At 40.5% G+C, this 23,588-nt stretch overlaps 1 pseudogene; it reads right to left on the bottom strand.

Annotated features, from left to right (window-relative positions):
* Nucleotides 1–1,929: 1,929 nt before the first annotated feature.
* Nucleotides 1,930–21,450, bottom strand: LOC122992263 (annotated as a pseudogene).
* Nucleotides 21,451–23,588: the final 2,138 nt, after the last annotated feature.

The raw sequence follows: 23,588 nt of genomic DNA, 5'->3' as shown, positions 1-23,588 counted from the left end.
AGCAGTCTGAAGGACTCTTTATACATCCATGGAAGGACTATTAAGGATGAAGGATATTAAGCAACCCAGCCATTGCAAAGGCCATACACTTGACTTTGTACTTGTGGTTTCTGTGTTGAAGACATGATTTTTATTTTTTATTTTGCCGTCTCTGATCATGTCAGTGCCCTTCCAGGTTCCATTCAAATCTCCTGCTCTCAAACTCCCCCACTTTGATTCACTCCTGCCCCCTAAATTCTGTCACAGTTCCTTATTTCTGGTAAGTTTTTACTACCTCAAACACAATACCTAGTCACCATAAATATGAGGGTCTCGACAAAGAGGAGCTTGTCAGTGTTTTTAATCTTATGTGAATATTAGTTGCACACCAAGCTGTCCAGCTGAATCCTCCACAGGAAGGAGTGGAAAATGTCTTCATTACTTTCACAATAATATAACAGAGACCCGGAGCACAGTGGTGCACTTTCTAAATCATCCACCCGTCCTTCTGACTGCATTCCCACTGTATTCTGAAAAGCAGTATTTCAGACGGTTGGTCCAGATATTTGAACCATTATGAACTGCTTTCAGTCTACTGGCATATCACTTCAGATTTTAAACATGTCACTGTTAATCCCTTTCAAAGAAGCCATCTTTGGATTCCTCTGTTAAAGCCATTTTGGACCCATTTCTAAGTTACCATTTTTAAAAAAATGACTCTGCATAATTTTTAATTAATGATTTTTAATTAATATTTTTTCTGTTATGAACACTTTTTTTTAAAGCTTTCACACTGTGTTTCTCTTTCTGCACAGCACTGAGACTGCTCTGCATAAGCTTCAGCCATCTGAAAAACTATGTTGGCGTTAGTGATGTGGCTCAGGATTGGTTCATCTCTTATCTGTCCAACAGGTCCTTCTGTTATGCTTGGAGATGCCTTCTCCTCTCAAGCCCTTCTTATTTGTAGGGTCCCCAAAGGATAGATTCTGGATCCCCTTTCATTTACCATCTACATGCTACCCCTGGGCCACAACATAATATGTATTAATGATGTATGTCCTGAGAAAGCCTGGAACACAGATTTTGCTGCTGAAATTAAGCATTTTCTGCAGTTTGAAATAATGATAATCACTTCTCTCACACCAGTACAAGTATCATGGCATTCAGATGCCAAAAGTGGAACAATCCTGCTGAGACATTTAACCAAATGTTCCCCTCATTTTCAGATCTGGAAAAGGTCACACATGCTCTTATATCTTTCAGACTCGACTGCTCCACCAAACTTTATTTTGGTCTAAGCGGGCCAGGCATCCAAAGACAACAGCTGATACAAACAGTCTTTTAACACATTCTAAGTGACTACACCAGTCATCCTTTAGAATTTTAAGATTTGATTTTCAGATTTTACTGCTTGTTTTTAAAACCATGCATGATCAGATTCATATATCTATGACCATCTCCCTCCGTATGAACCTGTTTGCTGCTTGAGATCCTCCAGCAGGGCCGTAGGAATGGTTCCAAAATCTCGCCTTGACACTAAGGGTGATCGGTCCTTTGTTATCCAGGAACTGTGGAGCTCCCTGCCTGAAGGTCTCTGACAGGCAAACTCAGCATCTGCTTCTAAAGTTTTTATCCCATGTCTGTGTCTGAACTGATGGTAATTTGTGTAACTGTTTTAATTATGTTATGTTGACTTCTTTGTTTTGGATTTTATTGAGTTTTTTAAATTCCTGTTTTTGGTGTTTGGCAGTACTTTGTAACTTTGACTGTTTTGAAAGGTGCCATATAAATAAAGCTTTATTTTAAAGAAACAGCTTCCAGCGGCACTCATCAAATATGAGTCCAAGTGATCGCAGTTAAAGAAAAATTAAACTGAAGATTATGGACAGCACACAGTGAAGACTTTACACTTTACAGAAATCCATAAAAACACACAAACTCATGTTTTTCTTTTACCCACATCCCCTTTATTCATTTATTTTTTTGGTCTTTGATGCTTAAACAAAAATATAATAAAGATGAAACAGCACCACAGCAGGTCTCAGTGTCATTAAAGCCACATGTTTGGTTCAGTTGAAGTCACAGTTAACATTTCACTTGAATCTACTGATAATCAGCATGTTGATGGACTTTCCCTCAGACTGAACATTAAAACCTTTTTGTGGCAAACCTTCTCTCAGGGCTCAAGAGTGACTTTCCTCCATAAATGAGACTGAACTGAGCATGATCTGATATTCTGTTACAGGCACAAGCTGATGATGGTCTCCAGGCTGCTGTTCACCACAAACAAGCCAGAGTAAATACAAAAGAAATAGAAAAGAGGAAGGTTATACTATGGTATGCATGACTGTCTCTTATCTAACCAGTGCCATCAGGATGGAATAAATGTCCTCCACTTATCTGAAAAACTTTACTGACACTTCAGAGCACAACATCTCCATGAGCTTTGGATCCACTGTGTCTTCCAGGTCAACTCTATTCAGGTTTGAGTTTTTCAGGTTTTCCAGATAATCAATAAACCTGCTTTTTGGACCAGGACGCTGGTGTCCTATTCTTCACTTCTGATACAACATCTGACAGCCTTCAGTGCTCAGACCTTTTGGATGATACACATTCTTTTTGGTGGAAAAACTCCATTAGATAGTTTTCATTAGTTTAATACAGAAACCACAATAAATGGAAAGTAAGGCGTAGTGAATTAAACCCTTTAAAACCCTTCATTCATCATTGTTTTAGTCAGTGCACACAAGAAAGAAAACATTCACTTTGGTCACCGTAAATCCTTCCATGTCTACATCCCTGAGTTACTTTGTATCAATCATCAGTTGTTTTTCATTATTTGAGAGTAAACTGAAGTTCTTGTTATTGAGTGTAGATGTACTAAGGATGTAATAATTTGGTTATAATATGTTTCCCTTCACCGTAACAATAAGTAGATTATTTAAAAAATGCTTAACTGCAGAAAAGTTGCTTCTATGTTTTGGGTCTGATTAATCACAGAACAGTCAGATCCTGTATGAAGGAGGTGCAGTCTGTGTGATATGAAGACATGAACCTGATTCAGATCAACCGTTCTGTTGCTGCCTGTTTGGTCTTTTTAAAGTGTAAATCACCGAGGAAGGCACAGAAAAATGTTCTGCAGAGACGTTCCATCATAGATTTACTCAGGTTTGTTACTGACACATGATCCACGCTAACATGCTCAGAGCTGATGGGGGCTGAATGTCCTCATTCACACAGTTCATGTGAGCTGCAGATTGTTTCCTGCTGGACCGAATCAACTCTTAACTTTAAACTGGACTGAATTGGCCAATCAAAGCAGGAGGAGGATCAGGAGTGTTTAGTTATCACAGCTTTGTGCTAGCGTGGCTTCATTAGCAATAACGACTGAGCTAATCTTTTCAGGAAACGTGGCTCTTGATCAGGATGAAGCAAAAGTCTGGAATCATGCTGAAGGTCGACAGTCTGTAGGTCCGTCCGAGTTGCCATGGAAACAACCTGAGAAGACAACCAGAGGATTAATTATTAGTCTCTGCTGTGTGATGCTGATGTCTTTTCTCCCAAACTGCAGTACAATGACATAAATCAGCATTTAGCTTTTACCTAATTAGTCCAGGCCATGGTGATGAAGGCTGGGTTTACATCCTCATATGTAGTCCTGGCAGATCTGCGTCTTCTCTTACTTCCGCTGCAGCTCTGAGACAAAATTCAAGACAAAGACACAGATGAAGATTTAGATTTCAGTCAGTCCTACACTGATATTAGTTGACTGGAGCTTCTGATAGAAAGAAAACATATATGACATACTGAAAATAATAATAAAATATAACTACTTTAGTTGAAGTCAGTCAAAATGTACTGTGATATGTAACCATTGAAATCGAACATGGTATTGATCATCTGAGATGTGATCGACCCATCATGAGAACATGTATTTAATGAAGTGTGTTCAGACGGCAGCTGTTCTGCATGTATCTGTGAGTAGATTTGTGAAGCAGGCGTACCGGGGCGCAGGTGCTGTTCTTCTTCTTCACACACAGGTTGAGTTTGCAGTGCAGGTAGACGTCACCAGACTTCCCAGAGAACTGGAACATGTTGAAGGAGAAGTAGTTGGATGTTCCCAGTCCGTTAGCCTGCACCTTCACCGTCTGGTCAGCAGGGTTCGAACAGCTGCTCAGAAACAAGAAAACACACCAGATGTTAGAAGCTGCATCAGCATCCCCAGAATCACAGATTCCTCTGAACGTCTCGTCTACGTTTGACTCAGTCTGAACTCACTGCGAGTCTCTCTGCTGGGAGTTAGTGACAGTTTCCATTTTATGGACTCTGACTCTGATTCTGCTTCTTGATTCTGGTTCTTATTATTCTTTGTTTTTGCACATTAAAAAGCACAACTAAAAAAAGCACACTCAGACCTATATAGGATGAAAAGGCTAATGAGAAAGAAAGAAAAATAAAGAGGCAAAAAATGTTATATGTTATATTTTAAAGCCAATTCCGATTATGAACCTTAGGTCGGAATGATAGACTGCATCGAGACGTTTAAGAGTAGAATCAGGAGAGTGCTTATAAATAACACCACCATAGTCCATAGAGTTTGCTTTCTATAATTCTGCGTATGACATGCAGACTTATTTCTATAAAAGAATGCCAGTTTGCTTTTCGAGATTTAGTCATTTCATCAATACGTTTTTTGAAGTATAGCTCATCATCTATCCAGAAACCAAGGTATTTATAAGAGGATACTCTTTCAATCGGTGTCCCATTAAAAGTAGTAATACTTACTTCCATGGTACTGTCAGTTTTCTAGAAAACAGCATACATTTTCTTTATCTGAGTTTAACAGTAATTTAACATCAATCAATGTTTGCTGTACTGCACAGAAATCAGTATGCAAGGTTTGAGCAATCTGGGTAACAGAAAGCGCTATTCTATAGGTAATAGCGTCATCTGTGTACAGATGAATTGACTTTTTTGTCACTTTTTCACCTAATTCATTTATAAAAATAGTGAATAAAAGTGGGTCTAAAATGGAACCCTGTGGCACACTATTGTTTACACTCCTAAAGCTTGACATATAGCCATAAACCACAACAGCTTGAATTGTACCTCTGAGACAATTTGCAAACCAAGAACAAGATTTTTCATCAAATCCAATAGATTTCAAGTGTTTCAAAAGAATTTGATGGTTGACAGTATCGAAAGCCTTAGATAAACCAATAAAAAGGGCGACACAATCCTGCCTGTTATCTAATGCATTAGCAACATCATTCAAGACTATTAATGCTGCCATCACATTACTATGACCAGCTCTAAATCCTGATTGATAAGATTTAAAAACATTTATCATTTATTTGTTGATCTAACAATGTTCTCACCTGATCATTTACCACTTTCTCTAACACATAAGCTATACATGATAGTTTAGAAATTGGTCGATGATTATGTAGCTCATTGGACTGAGCCCCTTTATGTAAAGGTAGAATGTAGGCTGTCTTCCAAATGTCAGGGATGCTTCCTGTTACCAAAGTCAGATTAAAAATATAAGTTAAGCATTCAACTAAAAATTGAGCTGCTAATACTAAAAACCTTGGCTCTAAATGATCATAAATTTTTTGGATTGATAGAACAAAGAGCATTAAACACTTCAAGATTCGCAAAAGACTCCAATGAAAAGGTCTGAGTGCCTAAAGTGTTTGTCCAGTAATGTGCACTATGATCAGAGGTGGAGGGAGGAAATCCAGCAGTTTCAGATAAATAACCTGATGCAATAAAATGAACTATTTCACAGGATGAAGTAGGACTATGGGAAAATAATTTGACCTTCTTCCAAAAAATTGCTGGGTTTCCTTTACTCTCAGATAGTGCAGAGACATAAAATGAAGATTTAGCATTTTGAATAACAGTGAAACACCTATTACATTGTTGACAAAAATATTGCCAATCAGAGGATGATTTAGTTGTTCGCGCTTTGTGCCAGGGAGCATCCCTTTCATGTAACATTTCAGCTATTTACCAAATGAAACCAAGGATTGTTCCTGTTTTTGACTATGAATTTTGTAAAAGGCGAATGCTTGTCTGCAATGGAATTAAATGTTTTTATTAAATAATCCAACGCCAAGTGTGGATCAGGAATTGCCATGGTAAACCCAATATCACTTTAGTACAAATCAAACAAAAATGCTTGCTCAGAAAAGTGTTTAAAATTCCTTTTGACAGTGATATTTCGTTTGAATCTTTGTTATTTCGTGTCATGGATGCATGCTGTTTGGCAGTGGTCACTGAAGCCGAGAGGAAAAACACCACTAGATTTATAATGTTGAGGTCAAAATAATATCTTCAAGTGTGGCCTTTTCTGTACTTTTTGGATCTGGATAAGTAGGTGAAGAAATAGGCTGTGTGAGATTGAATCCATTGCAGAGATTTTTTAGATTATCAGAAGCATTAGTTAACCAGTTATTGTTTATATCACCCAGGATAAGAAGTTCTGAATTTTTATAGCTGGATATCAAATCAAATAAAGTCGAGGTAAGTGTGGTAGGACCAGACTTTGCTTTCAGTAGTCGATAAGTCGAATCAGAAAGCAGGATTCTTAATGAATCTTCACTTCTTATTCATATAGAACTGACTGAGAAATGTCAAAGCAGCAGTGAAAAGCCGCAGACTGGCTTCCACCTCTGTGTCTCTCACCCCCCAATGATCAGGTCATATCTCAGAATCTCACTGGGTGACGGCTCGTTGGTCGCCCAGCAGGAGTCGGTCACCACAGCGACGAGTTTGTCATCTAGCCCGTCCGTCTTCAGCTCCACCCAGATGGTCTGCTCCAGTTGAATTTCTGTGCTGGACTCCACAGCTTGAGTGCGGTCGGCATCGGTGTAGGCCTTCATGGTCAGAGTGTAATTCCAAGCTCCAGATACAATCTGCTGGATCACAGAGCTGCAGAGCACACACACACACACACACACACACACACACACACACACACACACACACACACACACACACACATTTATTATCTGATTAATTCTCTGTGTGCAGACATCAGCTGATCTCCACAGGTACATGCTATAGATGATGTGTCACCAGTAAAACCACAGCAGTGCATATACACAGTAGTTCAACAGCTCCAACAATGAATCATCTACTGTCCAACACACAGGAAGAACCACAAAACACACACTTTAGCACAGGCCTCGAACAAGCTTCAGTTCAGTGAAACTCAACCTTCCCATTTTAAATTCAGTTGTAACTCCTTTGCTTTACATTCAGCAGGAAATATGAATCCTTGATTTTTCAGCTGAGAGTCACTTAAACTGTCCACATGGACATGAGTGAATGGTGAATGGATTAAGTCATATTAAGAGGGAAGACGGCGAAATTTGATCCCAAACATTCATGATTCAGTGTTTCATAACTTCAGAGTTAAAAAAATAAATCTGTTTCAACCAGCACAGGCTTTAAAGTAACTTTACTTTTTCACTTTATTTAAATGTGAGAATAAACTGTTATTGTCAGCTGTGACTTCAGAGGTGAATCAGGGTCAAACCTGTTGAACCACTCACCTGTCTTTGATTTTGAAGGCCACAGTCCTGGTGTCTGGCTGGTTGTAGAAGCAGGAGAAGTCGACGTTCACTTGGTCATGACGAGTGATGGGGCCAGAGCTGTTCCGAGTCATGATGGCGTTCTTGTACATGATTTTGCTGCTGTTGGCCTGCAGGGTCACAGGGATTCAGACAGTGTTACTGCAGGTGAGGTTTCAGGTGAAGGAAACCACACATTCATGTTTGGATTTCACCTGTTGTTTTGTTTGTTCAGATCCCCATTAGTTATTGTATTGTACGGTACAGAAACTGTATTGTATACTGTAACATCTGACACTGTTGAGGTGTTGACTGGCTGTGTGTCAGAATAAGCTTCATAAATCCCCAGTATTTCAGGGAACAAAGGAGGTAGCGTGTCTTGACCACGCCCCTGCAGTTACACATGGATCACAAACACTGCAAGTGTGAGGAAAAGCTCAGCTGAGAGGTAGAAGGGATCTGACTGGCTCTGACTGGAGAGTCAGTAAGTAGAGAAGAGAAGCCCACCGTGACCACCGTCCCACAGACGTTGCTGCTGTCGAAGCTGAAGGTCACCATGTGGGTCTTGCTGTCCCGCTGACCTCTGCAGTTTGGGTCATTGAGGTGTAAGACAGAGTAGTCGATGCTTTTTTCCTCCAGGAGACAACCAACCAGCTTAAGTGAAGCAGAGTTTTGGTTGCAGACGGTCGGCTCACCTGTACAGCAGGACAGACGAGGCGAATGAAACACACATACGTGCAACAGTGAGGGCTATTTTCATGGAGGCGCAATGACCAGCCTGACCAGTGCTCTGACAGTTTTGTATTTTCCTGATCTTAAAACTCACTTTGCCCGTCTGTGTGGCATTTTGGTGACCAGCACACAGTGCACAGGTGGGAGGTTCATTCAAATAAAGCAGTGCAAAGACAGTTGTTGTATTTTGGTTGAAATTTGGTCCTAGAAGTCACCCTGAAGACAGATGTCTCAGAACCATGTCTGTTTCTGGTGCAACGCCAATCTGCTGCTGCTTTGGTGATTTTATCAACAGGATCAAACTAAATACTTGCTGCAGATATGCTGTAACAACAGATTAATGCTTAAAATATAACTAATTTAACACTAACACTCCTCACTAACACAATTAAACACTAACACTCCTCTGAGAAGTATTGTGTCAGAGCACAGTGCTGTTACACACTGGTTGGTTATAACTTGATATTCTGCTTTTTCATGAAGGAGAAGTTGGATTAGCAGCTCATCAGCCTCTTTTCCAACTTTATTTATCAGCAAAAGTAGTGTGTTGTGTAAAATTAATTACTGAACTATGTGACCATGTACGAGGTAAGATACACTGGAATTACTGCTGAAATTGTGTTGATCCGATATAATCATATAAACGACTTCACCAAATCAATTTCTTTATTTTTCATTAGTAACTCATTGATGACAAAAACTACTCCATCTGTCTTTGGCTGCAGATTTGTGGTGATGTGTGTTCATGTCACGACGCTCTGAACCATCCAGACATTTCGTGAAGAAAAGCCTTCTGTGTGTTGAGCTGCTGTTATCACATTTAACTGTGATTGGCTCAGCTGTTTCAGAGCTATGAGAGCAGTGATGTGACTGGCTGAGAGAGTATTTAATAAATCACCACACCTACTGATCTCTATTCACCTTCATATAGCCCTTTTGACATTGTGCTGCTGCACATACATGAAGCAAAACAGCAGGTGCATATAGAGACGCCTACACTGTCCGTGTGCCTAAGACCTACCACCCTGCAGTTGTTGTTGTACTTGCGTGGTTAAAATAGCACATCACATTCCACTAATCAATACTTTTTTAATAAAATGAATAATCGATCCAGTGTGAGAAAGTGTCTGTGGTTGTTGTGAACCAACAGAGAATTCTCACTTCATGTGACAGTATGTCAGATGCTGTATTTCCAGCTCACAAAATAAATTCATGTTTTCACATGTAAACTATGATATTTAATGTCATATTGTGTCATTTCACGTGTGAGACGGGTCTCCTTTTTCAGTCTTCATACCAAAAGTGTTTGTCGATCTGTACTTGGAGCCAAAAATGGCCCGACAGTAGCAGCTGGTTCCACCACTGATGTCCTCAGCACAGAACTCATGAGCACTGCAGAACTTGTCCTGACAGAAGGCCCGGGGGGAGGCTGAAAGATCAAACAAAGATCAATACTTACTAGAGTCAGTCAGTAAGATAAACAGGAACGACAGCTGATCGGATCCTGACTCCTTGTGAGCAGTTTAGTAACAGCGTGCATGAGATTATCACACAGCTCAACCAAACTTTGTTCTTTATTCAGTCAAATATGAAGAACACTTTGTCCCGTCTACATCTGGAACACTGTAGACAGAGAAGGCGGCCATTTCACTGTCCGCAGAAGATCTGATCTGATCACATGCACTGCACCTACTGCCTCTATTTTTCATATTTTACTGTAAATCTGAATGTAGGTCTTTACTTGTAGTAGAGTTCTTGATTCCTGTTCTGTCCTCACTGTTATCTGGGCTCATCTTGTCCTATCATGCCCTATAAAACATAACTTAATGACAGTAAAAGACGGTCTTATGGCAGCTGGCCTTTGACCTCCAGTCCTCCAGCGTGACTTTGCTTTGCAGGCTGCAGGCTCTGGCGTAAGCCTCCAGGAACTGGCAGTTGAGACCGTCCACTGCTGGGTATTTGCACAGAGTGTTGGTGCAGGCGGTGATGAAGGGCTCGGGGTTGGTGTGGTTGTGGCAGAAGGTGAGGGGATCCTCCTTCAGGAGATTACAGCTGTCATGGGAGAGAGAACGATCAAGTCCAGTCAGACAGAAAGATAAGGTCAATGATTACTAACATGAAGAACAAGACAAAGGTTAGTGTTATTGGGTCTAATAACAGGACAGGTGTTGTGTAGACAGATTGACACAAAAACTCTGTTCCCCAAATAAAAAGGTGTATAATCTGAGTTCAGTTGTGTTTGGCTTCCAGCTTCATCCCTGCTCACATCAGACAACATGAAACATGAACAACATGTTCTTTTTCTCACAGATCAACGTGTGATGAAGAGTAACTCTGGTTGTTTTATAGATCAAAGGAGAGTTTGATGTGTGTTCAGGTGTGTCTCTGCTCACCGTTCAGTCACTGTCCTACAGTCGATCTGACTGTCAGCAGTGTCATTGTACTGTTTCTCACAGCTAGGGGGAGACAAACAGCAGAAGTCAGGAGTGTTCCCCAGGCCTCACTCCTTCATATAAACACACACAGGCACTACTAGTATACATGCAGCCCAGTGATGAGGCAGCAGTCAGTGACGTGGTCTTACCTGCTTGAGCTGTACGCAGAGACCTTCATTTCACTCAAAGACCGGCTGGAGTTGCCACATAAACCCTGCAGGGTGTTTCCACCTGGTACTGGACAGTTTGAGGAGAGAATGTGATTCAGATCAATAAATTGTCGGACTGGATGCACACGGCTGCTCACTAAAGGACAGCTGTCAACCACTGATTCATACAGTCACAGTATGATCACATCTGAACGTACAAACAGAGCAGAAAGCAGACCAGCAGCTCCTCGTTCTTCTTAACGCCAGCTGTCAAGTGTCTTCAGTCATAGACCCAACCTCAGCAGCATCGGGCCATATGCTAACAGATATGCTAATATTAACCAGCACACGTTTTCTATTAATCTCACCAAAACAAAAATCTCTTAAAATACAGACTCAGCATACAGTTTCACCTTCAGTCAACTGAAACAAATCAGGATCCTTTCATGGAATTTTGCAGATAATGAACTCAATAGTTTGCTGTACATGAACTGATGAAACAAAATGAAATTCATCCTCAACAAACCAAAATCACAAGAAACACATCAAGGCCTCAGTAACCAGCGTGCACATAAGGACCTCAGACCTCTCTGATAACTGTAATGTATGATTCTGTGCATCTGAAAGTTGGGGCTTATTCCAGATTTCCTCTTTCCACTGTTCGTTATAAGTCTTTGAGAGCTGCTTTTATTCCCTCTGTGAAGCATGTATTTTTATAAAACACAATAGATATTTGTTAGACATGGATCCAAACTGAAATATATCGTTGACTTTACTGACAACCCCCCCTCCCATCCCACTGTGCAAAGAGATACAACATGTTGAAGACAGGACACAAGCTTAAAATGTGAACAGAGAAAAATGTAAGAAAATGTAAACAGAGTTAGTAAAGCACATAATATAAACACGCAATATAAATGTAATATAAACATACATATACAGCATATAAACATCTAAACATAATATAGACAACACATACTAAATTTACTTTGTGCAAAGAAACATGGGTTGTGCAAGTTGATGCCATGCATTCTGGGTTTACTGCACCATACGGCCAAATTCTTTTTTGTAAATCAATCAGCATCATCAGCATATAGCAAAATAATGTTTCAGTTTGAAAAACAACATTTGTAAGATAGTTGTTCATTCTTCTCATATGGAGACAAACAGAGAAAAAACTGGCTGCCGCCTTCTTTTATCCATGTAGGACGTGTTTTTCTGTACCTGTCATGTGGATCTGTGCTGTGTAGCCATCAAAGAAGATAGAGGTGTTGTAGTTGGAGTGCACCAGCTTGGCTGTGACTCCAGTTTGGTCCTTAGAGAGCTGCACACCATGATGCTCCACAGGCGTGCTGCTGAGGCTCAGCTTTGTGTCGTTCAGCTGCATCACAGCAGAGGGACAAAGTGGAGGAAACACACCATCAAACATGACAGCAAGCAGTGATCAAAAGTAACAACCTACATTTGAATATAAATTACTTGTACTTTACTCGAGTATTTAAATTTTCAGCTACTTTGTAGTTTTATTCCTTTTATTGCTAGGATTTTAAATGCAGGAATTTTACTTGTAATTAAGTATTTTTACATTGTGATATTTCTACTTTTACTTAAGTAAAGGACCTGAGTCCTTGTTCCATTACTGGTAACAAGGTAATTCAAGCACAGACTCTTAAAACAGCACCACAGGGTCCCTGAACACTTAGCACAGGTTAGCTTAGCTGCTAAGTTGACATAGCTAACAGTTAAACCTCTGCCAAAACATTCTCAACATGAATAAACAGCCAAATTTCCCACCATATATATGACCCTCTGCAATAACTCTACACATATGTCCACTTATTACACATTTTATGCTCGCTTATCCACAAAAATACACAAAATGACACATTGCACTGCAGTACAACATGTGTGACAGATGTAAGGTTACACTCCCTGTTGTGGTCTAAGTAGGAAACACTGTTAACTCTCATGTGAACCCTTACACACCATCCGGGTCAAATCTGACCCGCTTTTACATTTGAGTGCAGTAATAACACCCTAAACACTTTTCTTTCAGCCAGATATTTTATGACTTTTCTCAAAGTGAGAATATATAAAAATGATCAAATTTCACAACTTTTCTATTTTTGTGCAGCTGATACTCATTTTTATACAAACTGTAGAGAGTGTTCTGCGTTCAATTTGACCCTTATTTATTCAAAAATCAATTTTTAAATATGTTCTTCACATTCAATAACATTCATTGAAATTATGATGGCTGTTATGTTCTCCGGTTTCAGGTAACATAGGACCTTAATAATATATTGTGCTTGTGAATGTTTTTGCTACATAACAAATAGAGTAAAACTTAAAGTATACACTCTTTCTGAAAGCTTCATTCAGGATTAAAAGTAAAGTCAGTGATTCTAATCCAATACACTTTTTGTCAAATTCAGCAAATATCTCCTCAAGGTCCGCTAACTGTCCATTCTGTGTGTGGACTGAAAAAAAATGGTGTCCATACACAGCCCTGGCTCTGTAAATGGGCATGTAAACACAGTGGCTTGGAGCGTACAACACAACACTACTCTGGCCAATCAGCAGCAGGGGGTGTTCATGCTTATGCACAGGACAGGGGGAAGTCATCACAGCAGCTGTCTGTATGAGGATGTGACAGTCTCCTATCTCCAGCACCCATTGCATGGTGGGGGAGGGCCGGTGAACTGGAGAGAGAGGCCGTGGCCAATTAACATAGAAAGTGTTTTCTCACAGAACAGATATGCTTCCATTTTATTAAATGTATCAATCCACACTGAATCTCAGACAGTCTTATGGAACTCGCACAAATATCCTGCCATATATGTGTTTTCAACTTATTAACCGTATCAATGAATCAATAAATAACAACACTGTGGATTTCTTCACATGGAGCTGACATGCAAACTATTTAGGTTCAGTAAATTTCTACTATCAGTCAGCCTGGTGAAGGCAGTTTGTCCAGCCGCTGTCCTCTCAGCTGCTTCTGTGGACAGAGACGCTGAACGCAGGTTGAGTGAGAAGTGGGGTGTGCATGTCGTGCTCACATGAGACGAAATCCCTTTTCTGCTCGTGATAATGTGTGAGAGAACCAGAAGTGACTCTACAGCTGACACATCGCTCTGGATTCCACCATATTTCTCTTTTATAAAAACTGATTTGTGCGTCAGAAGTTTGGTATAGAGACTAATTATGAGGAGATACTATGAAGGGTCAGAATATGAACAGTATGTAAAGGTTCAGATGTACTGTGGCTGTCTGCAGGACACTGGAGCACAGTGAATATTTGTGAACTAAACCACAACGTCAAACAATAAGCGTTTGAGTAAACAGGACTTTTTTACCTCAGAACATTAACGCAGTGTCTGCATATACCATGGTGTTACTTTGGAAATGAAATAAACAATATGTTGGGGGGTGCCTCTTTTTATGAACTTCTTGTCTTGGCTTGAAAGGATGCAGACGAAAGAAAAAGATCAAATGATGACTGCTTTTGGTACATTAATGGAAAGCAGCAGCACAAAAATAGAAACTTCAACCCACAGTAACAGCTGAATGTTCTGAACACTGACGAGATCCAACAACCAGGAGGATGTGAGGAGGACTCTGGATCAAAGTCCGTCACTCACTCCAAGTGAAACTGTGGCTGTAGATAACTTACCTGAACCCTCCCGCCTTGTCCCAGGTGAAAGTTAACGCCTGAGTCATTCAGATGTAGAATCACATGGTCCAAAAAACTAACATCTTTACGACGGCGGTCCTGGAAGACGGCCTGCAGGTGGACATCAGAGTGTACGCACAGCGATCCGAGACAGAGACAACTTGACCGCCGAGATCGATGACAGTGGAGCCGGTTACAGTGCACGTGGCATCCAAGACACATCTGACAGAGGTTTGGGACAAGTAGCATCATCAGCATGATGAGACATTTGGAAATGACTGAGGAACAGCAACAGTGACATGAAAAGATGCTACTGATGTATGGGATGGAAACTACTCACTGACACTGAGCTATGACACAGAACTAAATGATGACAGAACAGAAAACTGCATTCTGTTAGACATATGAATCAAATATATTTACTGGCCGTCGCCCCGGCAGATCTCTCCGGAGCCACAAGGAGTGATTCTGAGGACTGCTGAAGCATTACAGGTTACAGAGAAGTCTTCTGATTCACATTTTCCCGTTTTTGGTAGAAGTAGAACACCTGTAAAAAACTCAGATTGCTGAATCGTGTACAAACTCTAACAGTAACTTTATAATGTCGTTTGGCTTCGAGGACCCCTGAGGGCCCGTTTAAATAGTCAGTTCATCCACATTACAAAGCAACTGATTTTATCATATCTGTCCAGCCGTCTGAGATTTCTGCCTCCACTCTGATACAATGGAGGTGAATGGAGTTCAGTTTGTGGTTTGTAGTTGAACGGGAACTACTCTACTACCAAAATGTTTTGGTATTAAAGCACATCAAAGCCAGCCTCCCTCCCACCTTCGATCCACATCAGTGTACATACAGAGCAAAGAGGTCCACGGAGGATGCCATCGCCATAGCTCTCCATAGGAGGCTGAGTCACTTAGAACACAGAGGGAGTTACGTAAAGATGCTCTTCATAGATTACAGCTCAGCATTTAACACAATCATCCCAGATATACTAATCAGCAGTCTGTCTGTCCTGGGCCTCTCCACTCACACCTGCACCTGGATTCAGGACTTTCTTACAAACCACCCACAAACTGTTAAGCTTGGCCACCATCTTTCTTCCAGCCTCATGCTTCCACGCATCGACTCCCCACAAGGCTGCGTGCTGAGCCCAATAATCTACTGATTTTACACTTATGACTGTGCACCAACCCATCCCACCAACACCTTCATTAAATTTGCAGATGACACCACTGTGGTTGGACTCATCTGAGGAGAGGATGAGTCTGCCTACAGAGATGTGGTCCAGAAACTGACAACAATCTGGTGCTGAACACCACAAAAACCAAGGAACTCATTATAGATTTCAGAGAGGACAGTGCAGACTCCCTCCTACTACTCATCAATGGAGACTGTGTAGAAACGGTCCACAACTTTACATTCCTGGGAACCCACATTTCTGACAACCTCTCTGGGTCCGCCAACACGACTGCTGTTGTCAAAAAGGCACAGCAGCGACTGCACTTCCTGAGAGCTCTCAGGAAAAACAGGCTGAATGAAAGGCTGCTTTTATCGCTCCTCAATAAAGATTATTCTGTCTCCCTGGAGGACATCGCCAACACCTACTACCTTTCCAGAGCCACAAACATCATACAAGACTGTTCACACCTTGGTCACCACCTGTTTGACCCGTTGCCCTCTGGCAGGAGCTACACGGAAAACACGGACCACAAGATTCATGAGCAGTTTCTTTCCCAAGGCCATCTGCACTCTAAACTCTATCAAAAACTAATCAACTCAGCATGCAATATGAAAACCGTCCTGGTGCCACAATTCATTATTTACTCTCATAAAGTGCAATAATATCATATCATTCTTGTGAATTTCACACTACACACTACTACTGCAATAATCTGTTTATGTGCAATATTTCAATATTACTCTGGTGTATACTACACCTATTTTCATAGATACACTTTACCAATTTATATATATTTACTTGTTTCTTTTAGGACTTGTGTTGTGTGGTTGTGTGAGACTATGTTGTACTGTGTTTTAAATGCACTAACCAGTAGTAGCTCTCCTAATTTAATTGTATTTGCAATACAATGACAATAAAAGCTTTCTTTTTCTATTTCTGTTTTATTTTAAATGTCTTATAATGCTGTCAGCATCACAAACTGAATGATCTGCACTGTGTTCGGTGGAGGCAGAAATCTCAGACAGAGAGCTCAATACCTGGACAAATAAAACCAAAACTATCTGACTGGTCAGATTCCACCAGAGGGAAGAGATGAAATACGACTGTTTGTAATTTGGGTGAATTGGTCCTTTAATAATTATTTGCTCTGCTAACCTGAGTATCTGCATCCACTTATGTCCTTGTAGATTGGGAGACTATCTGTGGTCATATTCCAGTCATCCACTTTGACACCATCGACCTGCACAACGGCCTCCTACAAAGAAGCGACATCACAGAGGTTACTGTCACACACTGACAGGACAGAAGCACAACATGTGAAGATATGAACAAAACTTTGTGGACAAACTGAACTAAAACTGTCTTGTCCAAATAAAGCAACATGTCTGAAGTGTTCAGAGCTTTCATGGTTTTGTTAACATCCTGGATACTTTCTTATTTTTCTTAAAAGTCTTTAAACATAAACCAGCCCCTCCAAAAGCATCAAAACTCCATCTGAATCACTTCTAGTCAACTGCTGGAAATGTGTGTGTGTGTGTGTGTGTGTGTGTGTGTGTTAACTTGTCCCCAAACATATCAAACATATACCTACCACAGGACTGGATGACCAGGCTGGAGACAATATTGCAGTTAAAGCTCCTTGTTCACCAAACTGTGCGAAGTAGAATAGACCCTGCAAACATAAAACAGGAGATTCAGACACTGTTAGGAAATAACATCTTAAATCTTTAAGAAAAGGCTTTGACTGATTTGTTATAAGAGATATTCAGATGGACACTGATGAAACTGAACAACACTCACCGCCCGGGTATTTCCATTCTCTGTAACCACGTTCACGTAGCATGTTGATGAACCTGTGAGTTGAGGCATACCTGTATGATATGCGGATCCTGGTCTATATGTCCATTGGCCTGTACCCAGATAACCTCTGGTGACTGCTCCCTTAGGTAGCAGAATACAGTCGTTTTTGCTTCCAGGCCTGTACGTGCCATTGAAACAAAATGCAACGTTGCTGTCCGTCAAGTTCACCTGTTAACGTCAGAGATACACAACAAATAAATCAACAACACTGATGAAGGTGAATGTGTTCTGTTCTTCTTTCTCTCTCTGGATGTCTCTCTGACGTGGGATCGAATCCCAGCGGGGACACGGACAGTCTGACACACACCAGAGGCCTGAACCATGAAGCAGGTTCAGCTTAGTCTGGCTCTCTTTGGTCAGCTGCTTCACTGGATAACTGCTATCATGAAGCTGGAAATCAACAAGCTCTGTTAACTTTGGTTTTCCAGCTACGAGTGAGTTAATGTGAAAGAAGTGGGGTTGTTAATATTGAGTGACATCATCAGAACCATGAATGAAGTACTTAATATGATATGAGATGAAACCAAACACCTGCAGGAGAATTTGGTTAAAGCAACAGCAAAAAGTGAAAATCAAAGGAAACAATATAATCACATGACCACAATAGAAGATGTAGAAACACTAGAAATAATTCCCAAATATTATAAGACTACAGCTTAAAGTAAGTAAGTAAACTAAGTATTTTAGTTTTTTTATCAGATGATGAACAAAGTATTCTGAGTATGTGATGCAGTAATAGTTTAGTAGTAGTAATAGTAGTCTCACTTCATGGTACAGTACCCTGGTGAAGGCTATCACACACACACGCACACACAAACACACAAACCAACACCAGGCAACAGACAAAACCTGCTGTGGATCCGTGCAAACAAATCAACCAACAGGACTTGAAAAAGCCTCTTAAACCAACAGTTTCCAACGTGCACAGAAATCAAACAGCCTGAGTCTCCATGTTCGCTGCCCATGAATGAAATCAAAGCTTCAGACAGCAGGCGCTGCGCTTGTGTTTGAACTCTGAGGTCCACATGTTTCATCAGCACGTTGCTTATCAACTGTGAGCACAACCAAGATCTCACTATTGATCCTTTCACATGTTCCCACTGTGGCCTCAGCTGAAGACAGAATGAGAGATGATCACAGTCACTGTCAAGAGTTGCTGAGACTAATAAACCAGGATAAAGTTTCTGTCATGTGGCTGGTTCATTGTGCTACATGACACTTCTGTAAATGGACTGTGTGTGTTTACATGTGACCATGTGTTTGATTACATGCTGCCACGTTGGTCAGGCCCCACATTCACCACATTTCTGATAATTACACTCAGACTGCTCTTAAAAGCAAACTGAGTAAAAAGGTTCACTGACAACAAAGAATAAGACACTTTCATCAGTGACAGCTTACATACATATAGCTGAAATACAGCATTTAATAAAGTTCAAAGATAAGCCAGATCAGTGTTTTGAAGGCGATACGTCAGTCAAGCAACAGTCTGGACCACGGACAGCTTCAGGAGGAGGGAAGGAGAGAGAGAGAGACTTATTTAGGCTATTGCTGTCTATGATATTTACAAAGAAACATTTGAAAAATTAACTCATCACTTAGTGAGAAATTTTTATTGTCATAGCCAGTAAAAATTTTAGGAGGGTGTTTTTTTACATGTATTATTGTCTGAAATCTTATTTTTGTAAAAGAGAAATCTGCTTCATGACGGTACGTGATCGGGATCAGCAGCTAAGTCTGACAGACGGAGGGGACACTCAGATTTAATGCAGAAATGATGAGAGGCTGCAGAACTGAATGCACGGTTAGGATGTGCCCTCCAGCAGCAACACTGCACCGACTGCATGCTGAGAATTGTTGATCTGACATGAATCTGTGCACAATAATTACACAGAGAACAGAAGCACATGATACATAAACACACCCTGAACATGTCCATCAAGCAGGTTAAGTTGCACCATGTTTCACACGCACTTTTAAAATGACGGGACATCAGATTTGAAATAGATTTGATATATTTTTATATCATTCACTGCAGCATTAGAAGTGTTAATACTTATTTATCAAGACCCCCCAAACTCAAAATTTTGTTGCTTCCAGGGGAGCTCAGGACTCTTTCTGGGGGAGCTCAGGACTCTTTCTGGGGGAGCTCAGGACTCTTTCTGGGGGAGCTGAGCCTCTTTCTTTTTGAAGCCTGCATCTAGTGGCCGTCGGTGGCATTGCACTGTAAGGTACTGCTTTGGCTTCAGACTGTAGGCGCAGTAGTTACCACTGACGTGGAACATCCTAACAGAAGTGTGTTGGAGGTAACAGCTCACAACAAAGCAGCAGCTGCTGAAGAGCTAAAACTGCCTCACAGTGAACGATGCGCATTTTTTTAAACATGTTTTCCATCGTGACCAATGATAAAGAGTCATTGTAAAACACGTGCTCTCCTCTGTCTCTGTGCTGCAGCCATCTACCATCTACTCTGAACCAACTTCACAGACCTCTAACATTTAAGAGCGTCATGACGTAAAAAAGAGAAATAAACGTAAAAAAAAAATGTTCATGTGCTTTCCATAAAAATGAAAGTATAAAAAAACCTAATTCTAATAAATAATGTTTAATACAAACTTTACTACAAAGAGCTCTCTGCTTAACTATCTCACTGGAAACAAAGTCTGCAGGACATTTTTTCTGCCCTGAGTTGTGTCTGCAGGCTGCATGCAGCCCCAGCAAATGGTAAATGGACTGCATTTATAAAGCACTTGTCAACCTTCACAGACAAAGCGCTTTATGAGTTTTACTTCTCATTCACACACACACTGATGCCGGCTTGACCATCGGGAGCAACTTGGTGTTCAGTGCTTTGCTCAGAGACACTTTGACACATGGACAGGAAGAGCCGGGGATCGACGCCCCAGCCCTGCTGGTGGTCGAGCCGCTCTGCCTCCTGAGCCACAGCTGCCTGTTCATAACAAACAGTGTCATCTGAGAAGCAGAACCAACAGCAAAATAAGTTATGCTCATTGCTTTGAGCTCACATTAGTAACTGAAGGAGCCTCAGATGAACGTATCAATATTTTGATCAACTCAGATCAACTTTTCTCAGGACAGTCAAAAAACAAAGTTCAGAGAAACTGCAGGAAGAAAAATCAACCTGAAACAATAAAACATGTCTCCTCGTGCATCCTCAGTGGAAATGACGCTTGTTTTAGAGCATTTTAAGTCAAAAGAAGTTTGATTTATACATTGAATAGTTTCTGAGTAAAAGTGAAGCATTGTTACAGACACAAAGGATCAACGAGGACAAAGACATACAGCTGTTCAAACGTGACGATTCATCTTACTCACATATAGAGTCTTGTAAACTCGTCCATAAAAGGCAATGGGACATGCACTGATGTTTGCTGCAATGCTGGTTGTAAAATACGTTCGTGCAGCTGCAGAAATGGAGACATGATGAGAGTCAGTTAGTGAACTGAAGTCAGTCAGCAGGACAACAGGAAAAGCTGCAGATACTAATGTTGAGGAACAAAGAGCTCTAAGGAGCCCACAGCAGCCACGTAGACTCACAGATCAACATGTTTGGTCCATGATCACGAACAAGCTGGCAAAATGTTTACTAACTAGTCAGCTGGACAATGACCTTCCTGCCTCAGTTCAAATAATTCTGTTGTTCCTCAGAGTGTCAGATCATCTGATATCTGTCAGGTCTGCTGACATCCCTAAACTCATGGTGCAGGTAGAGTTTCAACATGGCTGCCGTGGGGATGAAGTCATGTGTGTTCTTACCTGACACGTGGCTGACTGTAGCCAGGGAGAGCAGCAGCAGGAGGAGCATGTTGGAGGAGACCAGTCAGCTGACAGAGAGCTGGAGGACACACAGTCACATGTCACTGATATCCCATAATTTCAATGTAGTTCAGTTCAGCTGACTTTATCTCAGACCATGTGTCACAGTAGAAAAAGATCACATTTCCAAACATGAAAACATCCATCACACATCACATAAATACACAGCACAGCAATCATTCAGTCTGTCCTCTGTATGTATAACAGGACATTTATTAAAAATAGATACAGTAAATACAACTGAGACACAGCTGAAGCATGACAAAAATAATAATCTTATAAAATGTAGAGCTTTTATCACTGTCAGTAAATCAGCCAATAATATTGTTACAGGGATAACACTAATTCTTTTACTTTGCTGGAAATATAATACAATATAATATCTTCTATGTGAGCATTTAAATGCAAATCTCCTCTGGCTTTAATTCTCTTATCAGTATTATGATCTATTGTTATGTTGTTCTAACACTTTGGATCTTTAATGTATGCATGCATGTAATTGTTAAAATATTCATTCTATTATTTATTGTTTGGTAAGACAAATGGTTTTAATGATCTGTGTCACACCAGACAGATTTGATTCCTGGCTGGTGTGTGACAGTTATTCCAAAGAATTTCTCTGTGAGGTGAGAAATCATGAATATAACAAAGCTTCCCAGAGAGAGGAGCTTGCTGCTGAAACTTGACAATTACAGTATTTACAGAGATAAAGTAGTAGTAGTTACAGCTCCTTCCAAATATTAAATCACAAACCAACTGAAACATCTTCTGTGGAATAAAGAAGCACACAGGTTTTTTTCAACCGTTTTACCTTTGAAATAAGATTAAGATTCAGAGTTCAATCCTTGGAAGAAGCGGAACATCTTTTGAAAGATCATAAGCGACACTGTAACATCTTCACACATACAGTCACATCCTCATGACATCATGGTAAGAACATCTCAATTAAATATTTCTTTAAAAGTTAGTTTATATATTTAGAGCTCTTTCAAACTCACCTGAACGCTTCTATTTCACAGCCTGCTAGTTTAATAATGTATTTTTTTTATAGTGGATGTGTTTAATATGCAAATTAGAATCTCCAATCTCCAAACATCACTGTCTCTGTTAATAAAAGGTGTTTTATAGCCTGTACAAGTTGTTCATTATTTATATTCTCAAGAATATGTGGCTGAGGATATTTAATATGAAATAATCATCCTTAAAACAAAGTCTTCCTCAATTAATATTGAGCAACATCATTAAATAAAGCACTCCAGTGTCATTTGTGTATATGTGTGTGTGTGTGTGTGTGTGTGTGTGTGTGTGTGTGAAGGGGGGAACTCAATGAGCTGCACACAAAGATCTTAATCAGTTTGGAATAAATTCAGTAATTAAATGTAAATATTATATATAATAGTAAGTAAATGTTTTGTAACGGGTAACAATTGGGACTGTCTTTGTCTCCATAATAAAGGTGGCTGCGGATCTTGGGTAAAATAGCCTTCTGCTATCCAAATATTTCTCAGAATTGAAGGAGAAATAATAGAAACTGACAGCCGTAACAATGAGCTATCATATTGTTGAGTTATCAAGAACACTTTAGTGTTTTTGTGTTGGGAAATGTTGAGGATATCATTAACAGAAAACATTAATGGGAATTGACAGTGAGGAAAATACTTTCGGGCGGCGGGTCCTCAGGTGTGCCCACTGGACCGATTCTCACAGCATCTTATCGTGCCTCTGGAGGGTTAACATTGGAGTGAATAGAAGGCCGGAGCAGTTGCTCTTAACATCTAATATTGCCACAGATGAGTTTACATCGGAGTTAGCTGAAAGCCCGGTGCATTGCTATACAGGGCACTTTGTTCGTTGCTATCAGACGCCGAGGGGCATGACCTGTGTACAGAGAGAGGGACAGAGATGAGTGGTCAGGTTGTCTTACCTTCTGGAAGCTTTCTGGACAATCAGGAAGAAAATACTTGGTTTCAGCACCGAGAAATGCAGTATTCGAGTGCAATGGTGCCCTTTCATACCCCATCACATATTTATAATGATTTCATGTGGACAAACTGGTTTCATGACATTCAATGTTCGTGGATGGATCGGCATGTACAGACGCTGAGGGTAGCGTTCATGTTATATTTGGTAGGGACATTTGTCAGATGGCCAAAATAATT

The sequence above is a fragment of the Thunnus albacares genome, chromosome 11 (assembly GCF_914725855.1).
Source record: "Thunnus albacares chromosome 11, fThuAlb1.1, whole genome shotgun sequence".
Classification (NCBI taxonomy): domain Eukaryota; kingdom Metazoa; phylum Chordata; class Actinopteri; order Scombriformes; family Scombridae; genus Thunnus; species Thunnus albacares.
The sequence above is the reverse complement of the archived record's forward strand: the minus strand, read 5'-3'. Positions and strand labels throughout refer to the sequence as shown.